A 9,958-nucleotide genomic window follows, 5' to 3' on the forward strand; every position below is an offset into this window, starting at 1 on the left:
ACAACATAAACATCTGCGGAGCAGCACCAGTAGGCAGTGTCTCAAACACATGCTTACTGGGTGTTTGTACTTCCTCTGAGCATGATACACTGACTAAACCTGAACTCCGCCAACACAGTTAAGGAGGTTCGTGAATATTTTTTGAACATATTGATATAAAGGCTGTTGGTCTCCTATGGTTGGTTACAAAGTAATAATTTAATTATGAATTACTCCGTTTGTTATCCCAGTTATCTTTGCTTCTGGTTGGTTGATATGGGGGGAGGGGACCTACAGCGAGGTCATCGGTCCCATCACATTAGGGAAGGGTGGGAAAGGAAGACGGCCGTGCCCTTTCAAAGGAACCATCGCGGCATTTGCCTGGTGCGATTTAGGGAAATCACGGAAAACCTAAATCAGGATGGCCGGATGCGGGTTAGAACCGACATCCTCGCGAATGCGAGTCCAGTGTGCTAACCAATGCGCCACCTCGCTCGGTCTTCGCTTCTGTGAAAATACCTCGTGAAAATGCTGTTAAGAGAAGAATGGATACGTATCTTTCTGGTAGCAGTTGACTGTATAAGTTCCTTTTTCAGACAAATACGAAAGTTTTGAATTCTCCAGTCAGGCTTCATGCTATGAATGATAATTTCAAAGCACATAAAAAAACCTGGCCAACAACTACGTGAGAATACTGAATAGCAAGTATAAGAACAAGTCACAAGTGAGCGCGGGAGAAGCCGTTTTTGTAATTTAAATACTTCCGCCGCTGGACCTCGGAGCGGGTTGGCGGGTTTGGGGCGGGGGTCCTCGCAGATTATTGGCGGTGGCGGACAGCGTCGAAGCAGCACCCAAGGCCACGACGGCGGTTGTGGGAAACGCAGCGGTGACTAGCGCCAAGCGTAATTCAAAGTACGGTCGACCGGCGGTGGTCGATACCACACAAACAAATTGTGATGTGGTTGCTGTCTCTGCGGGAATAGCTCTGCAATAGCTTCGTTGTACCGCTCTTCCATTTCATTCACTAAAACCATACTCCAGGTGCATGTTGGCCAGCTCTTCATCATTTGCTGTTGCCTATCACTGCTAATGTACAACTAACGTGAGACCGAACCGAGCACTGCTGAATGCATACTCAACGACGAAAAGTAAAGTGGCGATTACCATTGTCTGCAGCAAGTTCCGCGAATGAGTGAAACAATTTTGATTCCAAACAAGACACACAGCACGTACCGTCAGCATTTTCACTGTTGTGCAGATGTTGTCAGTTCAGTACAGATACAAAGATAAATGGGGGTAAGAAATGAAATGAAATGCAATTATCATGTAATTCTGTACCAAAATACTCAAAAATTATCTTTCAATAACATCGGTAGTGTTCGAGTTCATCCTGTGTAGACACGCATGGGATGATGACAGTTCCCGTCATCACACATGATACTGCTGTGGGTGTAGCTTCGTTTCCTCTCTCTCTTTCTCCCCCCTCAGCCCCTTCTCTATCTATCTGTGTATCTCATTTTCTTCCTACCCGTTCACTGCAAGAAACTCCTGCTGCATCGCATTTTAATCAAATCAGCATATTCTCTAGCTGTTAACTGTAGTACTGACATGAAGAAAAATCACAGTGCAATATAAGGCTGTTCTTTAGTATTGTCAAGCAATGTTGCAGGTAAATCAAAAATTTCTAAAACTGCGAAAACATACAAAATGAGGCACTTAAGATGTTAACCTCAAATATTTTGGGAATCGTTTAAGATACCGTAATTCTGTTTTCACCCAGATGAATCGCAATGAAGTCCTCGCTAAATGACATATAACCTCTTTTCAAAGCAATATTATCAGTTAGGGAGATAAAGAAAATAGGCCCCGCAATCAGACCCAGACGACTGTGTGATGCCAGCTGGCTGCAGTTATCGTGTACAACCTCTAGTGCCCGCCAGCGGGAACCCACCCATACGCCCACAGGCATGATGATGTGCAGGCAATAAATAACCAATGCGACAGTTCTGCGCCGGCCGAACGCGCGCTGACAGTGTTGGCCACGTGGTTTGGACATGGGCAGAATACCCACTCGTACGTGTAACAAGGCAGTATGTCAGGTTGCCTATACTGGTTGCGCCTCTCAAGAGCCCAGGAGTGTCCGTGCACTGTGGGGCAGCATTGGAACAGCTTGCCACATCATGGCGTCATTCGGAGGAGGTATAGAGGAGCACTGGGGTCACCATACTGATCTCCCGGCCTTTGTCGGCTTTCCAAGCCTTGGAGTCGTGACTTTTCACTTCAATAGACTCTCAGTTGGCTGAGTGGAGCCCATTCCATACGTCCTCCCCAGGAAAAATCTTGGCGGTGCAGGGAATTGAACCTGGGTCCTCGGCATGGCAGTTAGGCGCTCTGGCCAAACAGCTTTGTCTTTTTCCCCAAATCGAACTATGTAGAATCCCAAGTCCTTAGCGTCAAAACTGTACACATACTTGACGATTTTAATCTGTCCTTTGAGATGAGGGACACTACGTCGAAAAGTAACAATTCAGAATGATGACTGGGCCTCGGGAAAAATCCACAAGAGTGAGATCTGCCAACCATGGTGGTCATAGAACAGGGCCATCTGTTTGAATCGAACGGCAGGGGTGTCTGTTGCTCAGTTGCTTACAGGAATTAATATCCAAATCGAATGGGGCATCGGCTTATTGAAACGACATAGTCTCATGTACAACAAGTGGAGCAGTCTCCAACAACTGTGTTGGCATATATCGAATGAGCACCATTCAAATCGGGTGGCTATGACAAGTTTGTTGGTGTGGCCATCTTCTGCAGTAAATACGAGAGCTATTCGGAAAGTAAGGTCCGATCGGTCACGAAATGAAAACCACAGTGAAAATGAATTTTTTTTTATTCGCAACAGTTAGCCACACCTTCCAATTACCTCTCTAAATAGTCGCAGCTCTGATTTGGACATTTGTCGTGGCGTTGTATAAACTTTCCAGTACCCTCGTCACAGAAAGCAGCCGCCTGTGCTTTCCGCCAGTTCTCTACACTAGTCTGCCTTTCACTGTTTGTGCCAAAATGTTGTCTTCGCAGCCAGCGGTTCATGTGAGCAGGGATGAACAACGGAGGGAGCCAGTTAAGGGTTGTATTGTGGGTAACCAAAGACTTCCCATCGAAAACGCTGCAGGATCGTCTTCATTGCCCCTGCAGAATGCGGCTGAAAATTGTCTTGAAGAAAGAAATGGATGACATTTATGTTACGTGGGCTGCATAGCTTCAGGCGAAATCTCTCACCAGATCCACATACTTGGCGGGAGACACTGTTGTTTCAGGAATTTCTACGTGATCACTTTGCACTCTGAACTGAAAAGAGCGACGTGAAGCGATCGACAGGCACACTAAAGACACTGCACAACACATCTGTGCAAAGTTCCATCGGATTTTCACAGTGGTTTCCATTTCGCGCCTAATTGGACTTTACTTTCCGAATACACCTCGTACATAAATATTCGTTTTATTAATTCAAATTTCTTTTCTCGCTGCAGTATGATATTTAGTTATGCTATAGACACATTTCGCATTTTACTGAAGTTGGAAAGTTGATAGTGGCAACTATTTATTTACAAATGATACAAAATAAATACGTGTTTCGACGTTTTACTGTCCTTCGAAGTAGTCACCAGTATTGTCTATAAGCCGTTGCCAGCGATGTGGAAGTCCTAGGATACCTTTCGCACCGTCAATTGCATTGATAGTTCGAATGTATCGGTCTGTTGGGCGATGAATCTGTCTGACAGTTCTGAATCGAATGCCACGAAGTGCTTCCTTCATCTTAGGAATCAAGTCGAAGTCACAAGGTCTTACATCCTGGGAATAAAGCGTACGCTACAGCACTTCCCAGCCCCATCAACCGAACAAATCGGTCACAGCTTGCGACTGATGTACCCAATCATTATCCTGCAAAATGATGGGTGGTCTTTAGAAAGTGTCGCCACTTCTATCTCAAATCTGGTCGCAGGTTTTATTCCAAAAATGAATAGTAATATAGCACAATGAAGGTCTACCGCTGGGGAACAGTATCCGAGAATCACCATAACCTTCACACTGACAGAATTTTGAAGAACTTTCGATCGTCGAATTGACCTGTAATGACGCCTCTTTCTTGGCTGATCATTCAATGTATGGCTCTTAAAATTTGGCACATTTCACATTCGGCATAATGACACAGCGTAAGAAAGCTTTTCCTTCGCCTTCATAACGTCCTAACTGGGTTTGAGCAACATTGTATAGTAGCCATGTCCGATATATCGTGTGGAACCCATCATCACATAATTTTGCTCATACCAAGCTCTTCATTCAGAATGTGAAGCACAGTCATATGCACAAATCCTGTCTCTCGGGCCAGCTCACGAATCGTTTGGCGTCGACCACTATTCAGTAAGGCTGTAAGACCAGACACTTTACCTTCACTGACACGGGAAGGATCTGGTTGACGAATGTTTGCCACATTTTGGCATCCTTCGCTTCAAGCTTTTACTCTCCTTGCCACTCTTCCGCAATGAAATGCGGATTTCCCACAAGCCTCATAAAGACCTTGATGACACAGTTGTGCTAAACGTTTAGCGTATACTATTTTTATCCAACTTCATTGTTCTTTCCAAAACATCGCGACAGCACTTCATTAAGCAGTCCGCTCCCCTAGTCTCTGTTTTTCTCGCAGGTGCGCACGAACGTGACGTATAGGTAAGAGGCCATTTCCTCTGAGAGAAGGTAGGTTTGCGTAAGCGACATTATTTGAGTCTGTAGCCTTGCGTCTCTACATCAGTGTTGCCACTATTAAAAGTTCCAACCCTCGTGTGTTAAAGACACCTTCTGTCGATATTTTGTACACAGCTTTGTTCTTAAGCCTGATACTGGCAGATTCGAAACAGTTCATACCATAATTTTACTCACATAAAATTTTAGGCACTGTTGCTCCTCCGCACTTGCCAAAATCTGCGTTTCCTCTCATCTGGTCATAGAGAAAATACAGATTTGTAGCGGTATATACGAGTAACTAGAAGAAATATTTTATTCGTCTAAAAATTATGGTGTAAACTATTTCTAACATGTATAAAATGTACGTAAAAACAAATCAGTATTATTATATAAAAAATCCATGAACTAGTCTGTAATACCATATACTTATAAAATGTGTGTGTGTGTGTGTGTGTGTGTGTGTGTGTGTGTGTGTGTGTGTGTGTGTGTTCTACATTTCCTCCTTCTCTATCCGGGGACTGGGTGTTTGTGTTGTCCTCATCATTTCATCATCATCATCATTCGTGACAGTGGCTAGATTGGACTGTGAAAAAAATTGTATTGCGCAAAAATTTGGACTTTGTACGGGCGCTGATGACCGCGCAGTTGAGCTCCCCACAAACCAGCCATCATTATCATCATCATGTTCCCTCCTAAACCACAGGATCAGTTTCTACCATATTTGGAACATATGCTACTTATTATCTGGGAAGAAGTATTGTAAGAGTAAAAATCACCTAGCTCCCACAGCGGTGGGGGTGAAAATGGCTGGTAGCCTCTGCTGTCTAGGCTGTAGTGCGCAACAAGTGTGTTATAGTATCGGAATGTGTTCCAGGGTATACAGTTTGTTCGGAAATTTCCGTTACAAACTTCTGGGACTTGTAGAGGGGAGTGAGTAGACAATATTTTGGATTGGAACTCATATCTGAAAACGGTACGTGCTACAACCATTTGAAAACATGTTGGCAACGCGACCACTTTTGCAAGTGATTGATTAGGCATGACCCAGTGCATCACTTGTTTTACACTTTCACTCAGTATCCAAAGAAATTGCTCGTGTACTTGTTGACTGGTTGTCTTCAATACGGTCGCTTGCAGTTCGGGTGTATGGTGTCTCCTTGGAGCACCACAGTCACACCTGCTAACAGTGAAGCTACCTCTTCTCGAAACCGTTGCGTAATTGTGGCGAAAAGGTTATGCGATAGAGTAGCACGTTGTAGAGAACGATATTAATAAAGGCGAAGAGCAGCCCTTCTATTACCGTGAGCTTCGCCATTCAGAAGGATCATTTCGGTGTATTCTGCAAACGTGTACTCAACAGTGTTGCTCTAACACTCACAGACTCGTGAATAAAGCTCGAACCAGGTCAGGGAGGTAGGATAGACGCCAAATGACATTGGCTGATCCGACGTAACCACCCTCCACCATGACTATCCTGTTGCACACCTACCTAGCAAACAAGTTTTAAAAAGGCTGTAGCAAGGAAACGGTACGTTTCCGGACATGGTCTCCTATTCAAAATAGGAAAAGTACACAAACAATTTCTTTGGCTGTTAATGAGTGGATGATGATGATGATGATGTTTGGTTTGTGGGATGCTCACCTGCGCAGTCATCAGCGCCCGTACGAAGTCCCAATTTTTACACAGTTCGATCTAGCAAATGTCACAAATGATGATTATGATGAGGAAATGTTGAGGACAACACAAACACCCAGTCCCCAGGCAGAGAAAATCCTCAACCCGGGCAGGAATCGAACCCAAGACCCCATGATCCAGAGGCAGCAACTCTAACCACTTATTATTTTTTATTTTTTTGAATCTCATTTTGTTCGTTTTCGTTCGTTGCATCTGCCCGTGGCGGACGTCGCAACACGCCCGTTTTAGTTCGTCGTTTATCCACTAACCCAGTTTTTTAATTACTGAAGGCAGATAACCCTCTGACCGAACACGCTGAGTTACCGCCCCGGTGTCACTAGACCACAAGCTGCGGACGTTAATGAGTGGAACTGTAAAACAAGTCAAGTAGTAAGTCATGCCGAATCAATCACTTGTAAAAGTGGTCGCGTTACTAACATGTTTTTTCCCCTCTGCAAGCCCTAGAAGTTAGTAACGGGAATTACCGATCACCCTGGAAGTGAGGATGGGCACAGCTGACCGGAGACAGAGGGGAGGAGGAACTGGATAGTGAGGGGAGGATGAAATTGACATAGAAAGGAGGGAGGAGGCGATGGACAGACAGAGTTGGGAGTAGGAAATGGACAATGACAGGCGCGAAGGAAGAACTGAACATACAGAGAGGGGGGAGAAGCTGATGGACAGGCAGAGACAAGAAAGGAGGATGCGGACTGCAGGAGAGGAGGATGGTTCAAATGGCTCTGAGCACTATGGGACTTAACATCTGTGGTCATCAGTCCCCTAGAACTTAGAACTACTTAAACCTAACTAACCTAAGGACATCACACACATCCACGCCCGAGGCAGGATTCGAACCTGCGACCGTAGCGGTCACGCGGTTCCAGACTGAAGCGCCTAGAACCGCACATCCACGCCGGCCGGCAGGAGAGGAGGAGGGCATTGTCATAGAGAAGGGGCAGAAGGGGGACGGGTGGGAATCAGATGGAAGATGGAGAGCAGTAGTGGGCAGATGAAAACAAAGAGGAAGAGAAATAGGTGGACAGGAGGGAGGAGGAGGAGATGTGTGCAATGGACGTGCTGTTTGCATGGACGGGCGAAGCCGCGGGTAAAAAGCTAGTGAATAAATATTATACGGCAGCGAGAAACGTTGTCTGAATTTATAAAACGAAGGTCACTTAGTTGATCTTGTATACATTGCAGGCCACAAGTTCCTGATGACCTGAAGCAAGCGTAGTGTATGAATTTCCATCACTCTAGACCATGCTATTTCACGTTCTTTGAACAGCTGGTAGGATCTTAAGATGGTGCTGTAGCAAATCAGATGCCAGGCAGCACGGTAGCGTACAATACAGCCTGGCTGCCTCACAACCTGCGTGTCAGACGTATGGTCATCCCCGCCCACTCCTACCCATGGCTGCCCGGCTGCCTACATGCACGCGCTCAAGCTAGAAACTATCTGTACTCGTATAATAAAGCTTAGGAATATCTTGTGTAACTGTCTGCTACTAGTACCGTAGATCTGAGAACGTCAACAGTGTTTGACTTTCTAAAATCCAGTAAGTAGTTTCGGAGAAAATTCTATATGTGATATATAATTTTTACCAACGGACTTGTCACGGTGGTGACACCGGTTCCCGTCAGTTCACCGAGAAAGCTGACAACAATGGGGAGAGCTGTGTGCTGACGACATGCCCCTCCATATCCGCATCCAGTGACGCCTGTAGGCTGAGAATGAGACAGGGATCGTTTGGTACCGTTGGACCTTCCGAGACCTGTTCGAACAAAGTTTAATTTAGTTAGTAGTATATAACTTTTGCCTCCAAACTGATTGCGGTCTTATTTATGAGTTCGCGATTCCGTACTTAATAAATGCATCCTTGTATCCTGTTTCTGCCTTTGTTATCGCAGCAGACAAACATTCTGTTTCTTTTTTTCGTATCAGTTAAAATGGCGTTTTCACGCTGCAGATGAATATATGCCGAGTGGGTAGCCTAGTGGTCAGCACATCTGTCTGCCATGCGGAGGCTCTGGGTTCAGTTCCCCGTACTGACAGGGGTTTATCCACAGCGGAATAACTGGAATTGAGTCTGCTCAGCCTCATGATGACAACTGAGGATTTATGTGAATGAGAAGTAGCGACTCAAAAGTATGGAAAGGCGACAACAGCCGGGACAGCTGACCTCATACCCCTCCGTACCGCATCCCAAAGACGTTAAATGTCGATCAGGATGTCACTGCGGCCGATCGACACTGCGTAGTCCTGTGGAGCTGACCACAGAGTTTTTCTAGTTTTCATGTAATGTACTTTTCACCTTTATTAACAAGGCATCATCAGCGAGTGTCCTGGATTTTTACATAATGTTGGCATTAAGACATTGGTTATACAGTATTTAAAACATTTCACATATAAATTTTACGTAAAATGCTAGGGACCTTACAGTTAAAAGTATCATGGTGACTGTGTTGCTTTCGCTCATTTGGTAACAGATTGAAAGTCGCACTTTTCCGTTCAACATGTGAGGGAAAACAGTACAGTGGTCGAGAAATGAGACACACTTTTAACAGAGAGTACCGTTGCATTTTACATTAAAAAGTTGCATGTGAACTGTTCTAAATCTAAAATCAATGTTTGTAAACCAACATAACGTAACATTCCAGGACACTCACTAACGATGGTTTGCTAATAACGGCAAAACGTGTCTGGGTGATTAAATAGATTCGTTCGCAGCATGTAAAAGACGTTTCATTTCATAAAAAAATTCGTAAAATGGCAACTCCGAGAAACTTGTTATTGTGTTTTACCTTCATCCGACACGACGTAGCTCTTTATTTGGGTTTGAAATCACTGACTTTCTCATAACACAGTAGCTATTCTTTCTGCAAAATTATGATATCTCAAGCGATTCCTTAAATATTTGAGAATTACTACTTTGGTGACTCACACTATAGAATGAGTAATGGAAGAAGACGTCTGAGTATTTTTTTTTTTACATCGTAGTCTTTTCTGTAGACCCAAATAGCTTAATTTGTCGGTCTGAAGTACTAAAACTTACAAACACAAATGCACATACGAAGGATCAGTCCCGAGGAAGAATATCTAAGTATGATAGCCTTCAAATAATACCGCTCGTGAGGAATCTGCCCTAAATTATTTTCTGACGTGGTCACCGAAACCTGGAAGTACACTGTACTCAACTGTTACCCGTGGATTGTTAGCGTTTCGTTCCATATTCTACATGTTTTCATCCTGTGACTGTTTACAGTGTGGTTCAAAAGTACTTTTACAAATTTTGGTGTCAGGTTCGGTACACCAAAAGCAGAAAAAGTTAATACAAACATAGGCTCAAAAGTCCTTAATTTATTAGCGAAGTTTAGTGAAACTTTATGCTCGGCATATCAGTTATAGTTGTCAGTTTGACAGTGTCGTCAACTAAGAAACTCATAAAATATTCAAAATGCCTTCCACACACGCATGCTCTCATCGAATGATGGACTGTCACACCGTTGGAAATACCCCCTGACGGTGTCGAATGGCTTCGCAGGCGTCCTTCGCACGTCAGT

The sequence above is a fragment of the Schistocerca americana genome, chromosome X, assembly GCF_021461395.2.
Source record: "Schistocerca americana isolate TAMUIC-IGC-003095 chromosome X, iqSchAmer2.1, whole genome shotgun sequence".
NCBI classification, from domain to species: Eukaryota; Metazoa; Arthropoda; class Insecta; order Orthoptera; family Acrididae; genus Schistocerca; species Schistocerca americana.